Genomic DNA, 12,844 nt, shown 5'->3' on the forward strand with positions numbered 1-12,844 from the left:
AAAAAAAACGAACGGTTTTATTTCTATTTACAACACTAACCCGGAGATTTGTGTTCATAACACTATCGTTTCGAATTCTATATAATCCGACACCTAACAATAAGGGTAGTGTACTGAAGGATGAAAATTTAAAATCATTAAATTGTTTCAAAAACGGTTGTAAAGATTTTGTTTGTATTTTTACAAATATAGTATGAATCATTGCTCTGAAAAAATACGTAAGGTGTAATTTACTGTATGGGATGCATTTTTTTGAACAATTTTCTCAATCACATTTTATAAATAAATGTATCATTAATAACCTGACAATATGACACAACTCGTTCGTCCTGTAAACATTCAGAAGAGGTAGTTTAGCCTACTCTTCGACGATTTTCCCATTAACGCCTGACCCAATTTTGTTCATATTTCATAAATAAATGTTACATAAATAACCTAATGATATGGTATAATTCCATCATCCTAAAAAGCTAGAAGTGGTATATTACTTTTCGGAGCAAGTTTTACTCTACGATTTTGTCGATAATTACTGTGGCAATTTTGTTCGTATTTCATAAATAGCATAACTCGTTTGTCCTGAAAAGATATACAAGGGATATTTTATTCTTGGGGATGACTTTTTTAACGATTTTCTCAGAAAGTACTCAGACGCTTTTGCTCATAGTTCACATACAATTATCTCCTTAATAATTCTAATGTATGGCATAAGTTATTTCTAACAGAAATATGACGAATGGGTACTTTACTTTTGGACGTAAGTTGCTTCGAACAAAGTTTTCTAAAACACATTATTTTATTCGCATTTCCCAAATAAATGTTTCAGTAATAGCTGCAGCCTAACACGAGTCAGTTTAAGAAATTCGAGCGAGAAAATTCAGTGCGTTTCATCCGTACCCATTCTTAAATATATTTTTAAATGTTACACCCAATCACAATTTTCCTAAGAAAATCGAAACTTCTTTTTAAATGTGCCTTGCTGTGGCCAAATGGTTCAAGTGCATTGGTTCTGGATTTGATTTCCGGTGAGAGCTAGTGTATTTTTATCCAACGTTAAGGAATAGGTGCAAGGAGAAAAGTGTTTAAACAAGTCTAACCAAGCTAATGAATAATACAAAGAAATAATACAATATTACGAAATTCTAGAAGAAACGTTGTTAATATTAGATATTTGCGTGTAAAAGTCCAACCCATGACTGTCAACTCCAAAGGTAAGAAAGTGAAACATCCAATACCAGGTTAATCAATGGTCTCTAGTTAAAGCTATCCTACTAGGAAGTGATTGAGATACCAAAAAATATTGTAATCGCTGGGAGACATGTTAGGAGAATACATTGGGTGAGAGAGTTTAATACTGGAACTCATGAATAGTCTCTGCACCTTCGTTGAGTATTGAAGTGCGTAGGTCTATATAGGTTTGCATTGAAATGAGCATTAATACACAACATTTGTTGAACATTACGGGGGGCTTGCGGACAGGTTTGCAGTACATTTTACGGGGTTCGATATTGTAACGATCCTAGCAAACTCCTCAGCCTTTCCGCACTGTTAAATTCGTGCTTAATTAAAACTATGTGTTTAAATTTAACACTGTTAACCGTTAATACCTGTGCACAACGGGCAACAATCCGCCAGTAATTCTTTATTTTTGCCCTTTGTTTTAGCGCCATAAATGTCTTTGTTCATAAATTCCTTTGTCTATGGTTTTGCATATACGTAGCGTGGACATTAAATTTTGACTTCTACGCCATATGCATCTAATTACAAACACACCTATAGAACGAACACAACAAACTTGGAATATATAGTTTATGTATGGAAAATCATACACAAGGCGATGCACGGGAGAGCAGTGTGCATACATATGGCAGTCAACTTCCTAAGAAATTTATAATAATAATAATAATAATAATAATAATAATAATAATAATAATAATAATAATAATAACAGAAAACGAAACAGTTATTTACATAATGTATTTATTTAAGCATGGAAGCGCAATAGACTTAAGTTATTTCTCTCTCTCTCTCTTTGAAGGCAACAACCTTTAGGGTGCCAAGACGTAGAAAAGGACTTGTGGCACTCATGACTATAGAGTGGTGTGTGTTTGGCACATCGGGTTCCTTCGTTGTTAGCCCCAGCTTTCTAGACCGGATGCAGTTATTCCCGGTAGAAAATACAAGAAAATATACCTTTCTATTACTATTAAAGTAAATGATTACACTCATTCCCTCAACGTGATACTTGTTTGTTTAACTGTATACAGACAGCTGATCCATGGGAGAATCGTTGATAATAATAAATAAAATAAACTCGACAAATATTCTTGTAATTTGTTGGGCACGCCAGTGTTCCTGTTATCCGGTTGTGGCACACTGGAATATAGGGTATGGCTTTCTAATTTTCCCCAACTATTTTAACTGCTTCAATTGAAATTAATCTATAATAATAAGAGTGAATTTAGTCATCTTACCCTTCGATTTAGAAATAAGGTCCGCTAGAATTGTATATTTAAAAAATAATAATACTCAGAATTTTATAGAGTAGTTTGTTTTATTCGAAATGACATACTTCCTGCAACTGTTTGGGTTGGAATTATTTGAGATCAAATCTTTAAGTTTTACGACCCACGATTATACCGATTAGGCTAAAGGACACGGTGATGATGAGAAATGAATGAAATGGTGGAATGAAGAAAGTGGGAGAAAACGGGAGAACCCCGAGAAAACCCATGCACATGGTGTTTGTCCACCACAAAATTCACTTGGTGCGAGCTGGGGTCGAACCAAGGATTCCATGCACCAAAGGTGAACGCTTTATGAGTGAGCCACCGCGGCCCCTCTGAAATTATTTATAGGAGAGAGTGACTACTTTATGAAAACTTGATATCGAACACATTTGTTTAAAAATACCAGCTTTTTGTGAAATATTGCTTAATATTCAGGAAAACCTAAGTCAATAAAATAATAATAATAATAATAATAATAATAATAATCTTAAATTAAAAACTCTCTGGACCTAGTGCATTGGCACAATTCCACGAATTAAAAAGAGTTTGTTTACTTCTCATGTAAGTGTAGAAGGACTTATCCCTGTTGCTTTCAATATACGAAGAAAGTGTCCAACTGTCAAATGATATGCTACATAAAATGCCCTATGCAACATAATGTAATATAGAGTCATCATTTCAGGTTGTCTAAAGAACACTTTCGTTTTAGCAAGAAAGGAACAAAATAGAAAATACTCAGTTTTAACCTAGTAGAAAGTTTGCGGATTTAAGAGAAAATGTACAGAGTTGTTGGATATTAAATGTAGTTCGGATTAATGGAGTAAGACACCGTAGTTCATTGTATGAAATATACTGGGAGTGACCAAGCCATTACCTATGGAAATATCGAAAGCGATACGTTAATGGTGTTAGTTGCCAACTGTTGTAGAAATGAAAAATTTAAGGAAATCTCTAAAACTCTAAAATCACAGATCCAAATTCACTAACTGCTAAGTAAAACTGCTAAATCTGACAAAAGCAAAAAAAAAAAAAAAAAAAAAAGTCTTAATGACCTGTGTTACAGTTTCAGACACAGTTACAGTTCATTCTCATATCAAAACTACGATAGAAGTAAATTATGAATACAGGTGAATTTGCAGTTCTGGAATACCAACAAATGATTTTGCTAGATGTAAATTTTGGGAAAACATTTTTATAAGGTTTTAGATTTATTTATTGGTTTGTTTGTTTATTAGCTTCTCCATGCCGTAAACGTCGCCAACACCTAGTGGCCCACTTGCTGGTAAATGGCGATCGTCAATATAGCGACGCGTCAGGGATTGCCGCTAGTGTGCCACTAGTGGCAGGGATTCGTCGAGTCGAAGCAGATATCTAGAATCGGGGATATTGAAGTTACCACCACGTAACAGCGAGGACTTCATTTTGATCCCCGCTCCTTTGATTTGTCACGGAGAATCGCAAAGGGACTAACACGAACTATCGCCAGTCATGTGCATGCGGTTATTATTATATATTACTTTTCCTGACGAATTGTTATTATAAGGACAATACTTGAGCTCCGGGGGTCAAGAGTAACTCCTGCCTTTACATCATGAAGTGAAAAAGCTTGAGATGGGTGCGTATAATTGTATGAATTTAGTTGGCAACTGTCGCCGATCACTAGCAAGTGAATATGGGAGAACTATGAAAAAAGTAAATAGACGCATGCCATTTTGTTATAAAATTACATGACGAATGCATTTGATCTGATTCCAAACAGTTATCGTCCAATATACACGGTTAATGGAGCACTCTGATTAGAAATATTAAAAATACTTCAATGATTTATCACTCTACAAGCTGTGTCTTCACAATCGCCTCCGTGGCGAATTCGGAAGAACACGCAACTTGTAACCCTAAGGTTGGTGGTTCACGCCCAGCTCAGGGCACTTTATTTTTACTTTTTTTAAAAATGTTTGTAGACTCACCTTAATGCAAAGGCGATTTAACGTATTTTAGGGGAACAATTTTGTGGTTCGTTGGCGTTCCGTCGCTTCTCTGCCAGTGGTGGTATAATTTTCAAAGCGGGACCACCAATTTTTGGGGACATGTCGCCAGTTGCCTATCGGTAGTCCACCGACGCTTACGGCATGGGGTTGTCCCCTCACAAGTGAGGCAGATTGTAATCGACCAAGAGTGTTTGGGAAAAATAGGAAACATCTTCCGACTTCGACTTCTGAATAATTCGTTTAGGATCAAGTCGAATCAAGACTGCGTCACGGGAAGGTAGAACAAGTGAGGCAATCTTTCCAAGCACTACGCTGAAGAGCCTCTGTCTCATTCAAGACTTAGACTCTTCAGGAAAAGTAACAAGTTTATTACTTGTAATTTATTCTTTGAGTCAAAGTATTTTGCAATAAACCATCGTTTTGTAAGATATTTTTACGATTGTATACAATTAATTTCGAAAATTGTACACATAATATAATTTCCCATCATGGATTTGAAAAAATCAAAGTTCGAACAAAGAAAGATCTTCGATCCACATGTCTCTTTCATTATTGACCCTTAATTTATTTTAGTCCTAGGCGAATCGACGGGATGGCTCTAAGTGAAAACATTCATTTAGATGTTTAAGTAATCTGGAAATTCTTGCTGTTATTTCACGAAACACAACAAATCTTGAGAAACAAAAACAATTTTGCTTACCAGGGGAAGGGAGTAAATCATCTGCTTACGTTTGCTTAACTAGGAAGAAGGCAAGGGCGCCGATCCTAGGGGGCCGGGCCCCCCAAAGCTCGTGTAGACCCCCTTTGTATTTATGAATATACAATATTTGGCATAATTTGAATGCAATTTGCCTTAAAATCCTAATATATATCGTCTGCATTTGAATGCCCTCCCAGAAAAAAAAATTACAGAGAAAACGGCGCCCTTGGAAGAAGGTCTAGCGAAAGGAATAAAAATGTGATAACGTAATGCTTGAACAACTCTATCTAATGGAGAAAAGTAAATTAGTATTCAACACTTCTTTCAATTTTAAGCATTTCAAAGATTCTCGTAATTTAGTAGCGTCCCGGATTTGCATTTTTGAAGTACGGGTACTCTATCTATATCTTAACGTTTCAGACCAAGCACTTAAGCCGCTTTGCCACAAAAGGCACATAGGAGTTTCTCTTTCGATTTCCTTAGGAATATTGAGAATGGTATGACTTTTAAAACTATGTTTAAAAAAAGAATACATATCGACACAATAAGATGATAATCTAATACCTAGGAAATATATTGAATTCTTTTCAATTTGTTCTCACGCTACCAAAACAGTGTTTTTTTTTATTCCAGCATTTTAATATAAGCATTTCACACTATTGTCTGTTCTAGGACAATACAATTCTAGTTCATGTATATGCTAGCTTTGGAAATACAGTAGAATTTCGCTTATCCGACATAAACAGGCAGGCAGAACGCTGGATAATATGGATGTGTTAAGAAAAGACCTGTTAAAAGTAAAACTTATGATATAATTTTACATATTACACATCTAATAATAATGTTTTATAACAAATAACTGCACTGCACTGAATCAGGGACGTATCCAGCGTGAGGGCCTGAGGGCTGTACCCCTCCGAAACTCAAGCACTTTTTAATAAACATGATTTCACCCTTTTGAGATTCTTTTATATCAGTTTACTAATAGTCAGTGTCCAAACTTTGGGCAATGTGCTGTTGTCTTGTTATAATTCTAAGAACATACCATAATGCCATTATACCATTTGGAATTAAAGAACAGGAATTAAATAAGATTAACATTTTGTTTCCGTTCTGTTTTTAACTTTAATATATTAGAACGATACACTCAATGTCTTCTTGCTATTTTTGTTATGTGATATACGTAGCAGACAGTTTTCTTTAGTTACATTTCTCTCGAAAATATGTTTCATTTTGTTTGTGCTATAATGCAGTTTCCAAAGTAAACCGGTTTATAAATAAAAAGTAGGAAAAAGTTTAAGAGAAATACAGAACTGTTGCATTATTATTATTATTATTATTATTATTATTATTATTATTATTATTATTATTATTATTATTATTATTATTATTATTATTATTATTATTATTGATATTGATATTTTTAAATATTAGAATTACGTGCTTACGAGGATTCGTGTTGGGCCCCCTCCGAATAGAAAACCTGGATACGTGTCTGCACTGAATGATAGATGTATGAGTCAACGTGTAGACGGGCGCGCTAGGCGATATACTCCAGAGCATGAAAAATAGATTAAGACCACAACTTGCAGTTCTTCTTGCCGATTGGTGCTTTCTGCAATGATATATCGGATCATACGGTATGTGTAACAAAGGATGGTCGGATAAGCGAGACCATGGTGTATTGGTGTTTCACGCACCTAAACCTGTAAAATGTTTGTATAAACGATTATCTTTCACTCCCTAGCTAAATTTGTGGGTATGATCACACACCTTGCCTCATAAAGAAGTTGCCTTATAAAGAAAAAAATATTTTTTTAGCTAAAAGCTAAAGGGAAGTCAACTTCAGTAATTTACTTTAGTTTTTTTTTTATAATGGCAAACTAGTCCATTTCATCACGATAAATCATGTTTGATACTAAGATGTCTTTTTTCTGTCCGTATATATCCTTTACATTTTGTTGGAGACAAAATTGTTATTTACCCAAGCAAACAGGGTGAGAGAAGCTATAGAACAACATGAACTGAAAACAATAACTATTACCAATAATACTGTAATCCTGGATATCAATAAGTTGTCCTTAGTATATTGCTTCGGTTCTTATTAACATGAAAATTATAATGTTTTGTAAAAAAAAAAATGGGATAGGATGGGATTCGATGTGGTGTCAAAGTAATAAAATAATTACGAGTCCGCCACTCTATCCACCTAACCACAGAGACTACGTTGTGTTTGTTCTTTTTTCTTAAGAAATAATCTTCATAACCATGGTGCGTATCGCTTCGAACCTTAACATAAGAGTTTTTATGTTTAATTCTATATTTTCGTACGACATCTTAGTTACAGAAGCTAATTTATATTTGGCAGGCAATCTACACACTAGGTTTTAACCAATAAATGCAACATTTTAGTCCACTATCCAGTACCTACCTTGATCCATCTCCTCGACTTCCCTACTGAATTCCCTCCGCAATCGTGCTGTGCTACTGAAAAAATCCCTAGAAATCATCGTTGCCAGTATACACAAAACCGAGCATAATTTTGTTTTTTGTTTATATTTTTATTATTTTATTATATTTTTTGGAAATATCTCCTTAGATGGATTGCTCTCTATTATCTCCACATACTAATAACTCAATTTTACCCATAAACGTAAGGAAAAAGGAATAAATACGGAAAATCGTGAGTTACAGTATACGCGCAGTTTTTTTTTTTTTTTTTTTTTTTTTTTTTTTTTTTTTTTTGCGCATGGGAGTACATCTCCAGAACTATTATTAGATATTTTAAACAAACAACTTGAAACAATGTGTGAAACGGTTATTATAACAGCACTAGTTTAACCTGTATACAACTCAATGGTGACTGCGGAAAAATGTCAACAAAGAAAACAGGTAATGCACTGCTAAAACAAACACAACCAATGTCACCAACAAGCAGTGTTGCCATAGAATTGAAACTTAGATTGACTACAGAAACACGTTATATGGTGTCACTGGTGGAGTTCTGTATTAACTCCATGTTTGAGTTGAATAATAATCCATAAGACGCCATGGCAGTAGATTGGTTTCTGTATTAAAATGTATGTTTATAATATGAGTTGCTGATTCTGTATAAAGGTTATTATGTGAATAAATGTCAATTGAGAGTTTTTGAAATAAACAAAGTTACTTTTCTTTCGGATTTATGAGCAATGTTAGTATTCCACAATCGCAAAGAGGATAATAAAAGTATGGTGACGTTTCAGCGTCATACATGTATGATCCAGCATTTTCTACAGTGAAAATAGTGAAATCTAAACAGAGGAACATACTAATATCTTGAAGATAATTTGCGTATTGACCTGTCAATTGTAAGGCTACATGTTGACAATCTTTATGGAATACAGCAGGAGCAGACTTTATATTAACTTTACTGGTGAGTTCTTTTTAAAGCAAAATAAAAATAATTGCATTGCCGCTCGACATGCTGCTTGTATTTAGAGGACGACGCCACTTTCGAGACAACCTCAGCCTATGTACACTGAATGCCCTTGTACCATCTTTCGTTCTCAGAACAGTTCCTGTGCAGTGATGTGCCATAAACTATAATTTTACGTCTACGCGATTGTCTACTGTAATCTATATTACACCTTCTCTCGTGTAGACTATGTAGACAACCACGATTAAATGTAAGGAAGAATTTCGTTGCTCGTTTGTTCATATTTCCTCATTCAGTTGTTTTGCTTCGGTGCAGCGGAAGATTAGGGAAACGACTAACATATAAAAAGTAGAGGGAATTATCTAATCTGAAAGTGATACGGATGACAACGCTGAAGTTGCCCTGTCGATGCTGCTGTAGTGTTTAAGAAAGGTAGAAGAATGAATGCTATATCCTTTGTCTGTGCATACCACTTCCTTAGATTTTCCACTTCGAGCATTGCTTTTATAATGTAACGTACGAAACTAATTCTCACCTGTGAGCTTTCAGTCTTGAAGTTGCTGTATTTGCCAATTTTTTCTTGCATATTTTACAAAATGCATAATATTTTCCTTCATCAAGACGAAACTAAGTATTCGAAAGTTACTATTCGCTGGTCTAGGTATCTTATTTTGTACGCAATTTCGCAAGGTAACGACAAAAGAAAGCTCCTTTATTGTCTACGACGCCATATTAAATTACGTGTTGTTGACATATTCTACATAGTATACGTTGTTTACATTGTCTACGCATTGTTGACACGTAAACTTAAACTATCGTTTCTTATGCGTAGACGCACATCTCTGTTCCTATGCAACATGGAATGGAATAATAGAGATCGTGAATAGTAGATAGCCAGGCTTGCCAACGATCCGATAATTTATCGTGATATACGATAATTTAAGCCTTAATGCTATAATAGGTGCCTTTGCAATGTCTAGATAATGCCTTTGCAATAATAGGTGAATATACGATAATTTTAGAACGCACACTTTTATTTGCAGTTTTTGAATGTGCAAATAAATTGTAGATGTCCATTAAATAATTATAAAATATATACATTAGGTTTTTAACAGTTCTTCCCCCTAAAAATAAATTAAAATCTCTTCGAGAATTGGCAAATAGCAACCCTGCATCTATTCTTTAAATTCAATTACGTTTACGAGGGGGTGGAAATACTATTGTTGTTTTCAGAGTACTGTTAATAAGGATTTTTTTTAATGTGAGGCCAGTAACGCCGATTTGGATGTCAAAACTGACGAATACTAGGTAAATTTATTATATATTATTTTATTATTAGTAGTATTATACTTGTTCCTACAAGTATCACTTGCATAACGAATATACGACAATTTTAAAGGCGAAAATCGGTAATTTTGTTCCTTGAGGTTGTCAATTCTGTAGGTAGCCGTGTCCAGTGCATCCTTTAGTTCCGTTAGATAGTGTAGAGGCAGCTGTTGATAGTGTGCAGTGAACTCAGCAGACGGTAATAATGTAAAATGAGCGACCTTTTCTATTTTCAAAGAGGAAAAATTGCTTGACGTCAGTTTACATAGTGCAAGCATAAGGAAAGTGGCAAGCGTGTTGAAGTGTCGCGAAGAACAGTGTCCAAGGTAATGATGCCCTGCAAAATTCTTGGTAAACCACATCGTCGAAAAGCAACTTTGATCGTAAGAAAACCCTGAGTGACAGGTTTTGCATAAGTCACAGAAGGACTCGAGCAGGACCTTCCAGAGTCTGTGTCAACAATAACAGTCCACCGTGAGTTACGTAATATGGACATACTGGAAAGAAACCGCTAATAGGAGGCTATAATGCTTTAGCGCGACACAGTGGTGCTGCGAACATGCAACACGGACAAGATGATGTCCGGAAATGTGTAATACGATAGAATGAGTCATTGTATTTGTGTACTTTGGGCGCATGGGGGACGCCAAAGGAAGCGTATCGTCTGCAGTGTATCTCCCCAGCCGTGAAACATTGCGGCGGTTTGTGGTGCTCTGAGCCAGGATATCCTTGTTTTCAATGGATTTTGCATAGATTCACACATATCGCGCCCCTGCCTGAGATTATGTTGCCATTTTAGGGACCCATGTGCATCCTACAGTCAAGATGTTTCGAAGCCATGACGCTATATTTCAGAATGATAATGCGCACATTCACACAGCTGGAATTGTTGCGGCGTACTTTGAAGAACGTCAGGATGAAGTTCAGCATCTTCTCTGGTCCGCTCAGCCCCAGGACCTGAACATAATTGAACATTCGTGGTTCGTCTCGGAGACACGAATGCTGCGCATATTTCCGCTTCCATCCTCTCTAACAGAATTTAGTGATGAACTGCTCGCGGAGTAGTGTAATAATTCACTTGTTTTCATTCAAGACCTCCATATCTCCATTCTACGTTGGATCACCTGTTCAGAGGGCGAAAGGTGGACCAATACCGTATTAATTTGGCAAGTTGAACTTTCTTCAGATGTTTTCATTAAATTGTACATAACAATCAGTGAAATAGTACGGGGTTTTACAGGTTTTTTCAACATTAAAGGGAGTGTTTATTCTGCTTCAACGATTTTGGACTTTCTTAGTTTTCCTTCTAGATTATGTAATCGATTCTGGCTATTTCATTCCTAACATAACTTTAATTTTGAGTTTTATCGTTTACTTTTAGAATTCATTACAATGATTAAGATATATTTGGTTCGTTGTAAAGAATCAAGGGTAAAACAAAACAATCATATGCTTACCAATGTTACAATTGCTGATGTAAATGTGAACTCAAATAATCAGAGCCGTCATTTGGGGAAGGCAAGAGACAATTACTTACCCTGAGTTTGACGCGTATATGATGCATTCCAAACGAAATGAGTCAATTTCGAAAAATGTTGTAGTTTCATTCGATTTTGCTCGTGTTTTGGTATGTTATGAGGTATCAAGAGAGATGTTGAAATGTAAAGTGTCAGATGCTGATCGTTTACCGTTTCCAATATATAGGGTACTGAACACGTGAAAAATGCTCCAAACATACACATATTAAAATATTTCTAGATACAGTTTGGTTAATGTGAGGAATATGAAACTTTGTCACAACACACATAGTAACACAGAAACATACAAAAAAACTACGAAACCAATATCACCAATGTTGCCATCACAATAGTGGGTCACAGATGAAGGTCATTTACGCAAAAGTGACACAACCTTGGACCTTCCTCAGAACATCAGTGTGTATATCAGCTGGTAGTATGTTGTTCTTTCCTGCGTACAGATGTTATTGTAGCTCAATAGTGTCGGCCATATTGCAAAAGCACCTGGGGAAAAATGTTTAGTATGTGGGAAAATAACCTGCTGTGGTATGTTTCCTTGCACAACAAATATGATTCACAGTATTGTTCGAGTTACCAAAGGTGCAATATAGCTGTGTTGAGATAATGAAAAACATAGTCGAATAGTACATGTAACATAGATGTCCATGATTACATCCCGTATGTTCAGCATAAAAGACATATTATCATACCAATAGGTGGTTGACATGCAAAATTAATGCTGGCATAACTTAGAACATAATAGTATGTGTGTCAGTTCTACGGATTTTAAAATAGCATCTACCACACCTACAATACTTCACATATGGCGCTGTTGGCCAGTATAAGAAAAAAATCTTCAGCCTACTGCACCATAAAGAAGACTTCAACATGGAGATAGAATGGTACTTCCTTGCCACTGTACATAGGAAGGAGCCATGTGATGGTGTCGGTGGGACTGCGAAGAGGGATGTGGCTAAGGCATCATTACAGCGAGTTGATGACTCCCTGCAGACAGCTCGGGAGATGTTGAAATTTTGTGTGGAGAACATCCGTAGTATTTCTGTTTCCCGCATGAAGATAGACGAACAAGAGGTATAGCTTCAGAACAGTTATGCTTCCGCTGTGGCTGTGAACAACACTAGACAACACCACTGTTTCATTCAGACATCCGGTAACCAGTTACGGATTCAGCGTGTTTCCAACAGCAGGAAGTTCACAGTTGTCCAAGTATCCAAACATTCTCCGACTGTTATAACGGCCACAGACCATCTGAAGGTTGGTGATTATATGGCCTTTATTTATGGCTTCTGGTGGCTGAGTGTTATACAGAAACATTCAGAGGAACACTCAGATTACTATATGAAGTCCTTCCATCCTTCCGGTCCATC

The sequence above is a fragment of the Thermobia domestica genome, chromosome 12, assembly GCF_964235325.1.
Source record: "Thermobia domestica chromosome 12, izTheDome1.hap1.1, whole genome shotgun sequence".
NCBI lineage: Eukaryota > Metazoa > Arthropoda > Insecta > Zygentoma > Lepismatidae > Thermobia > Thermobia domestica.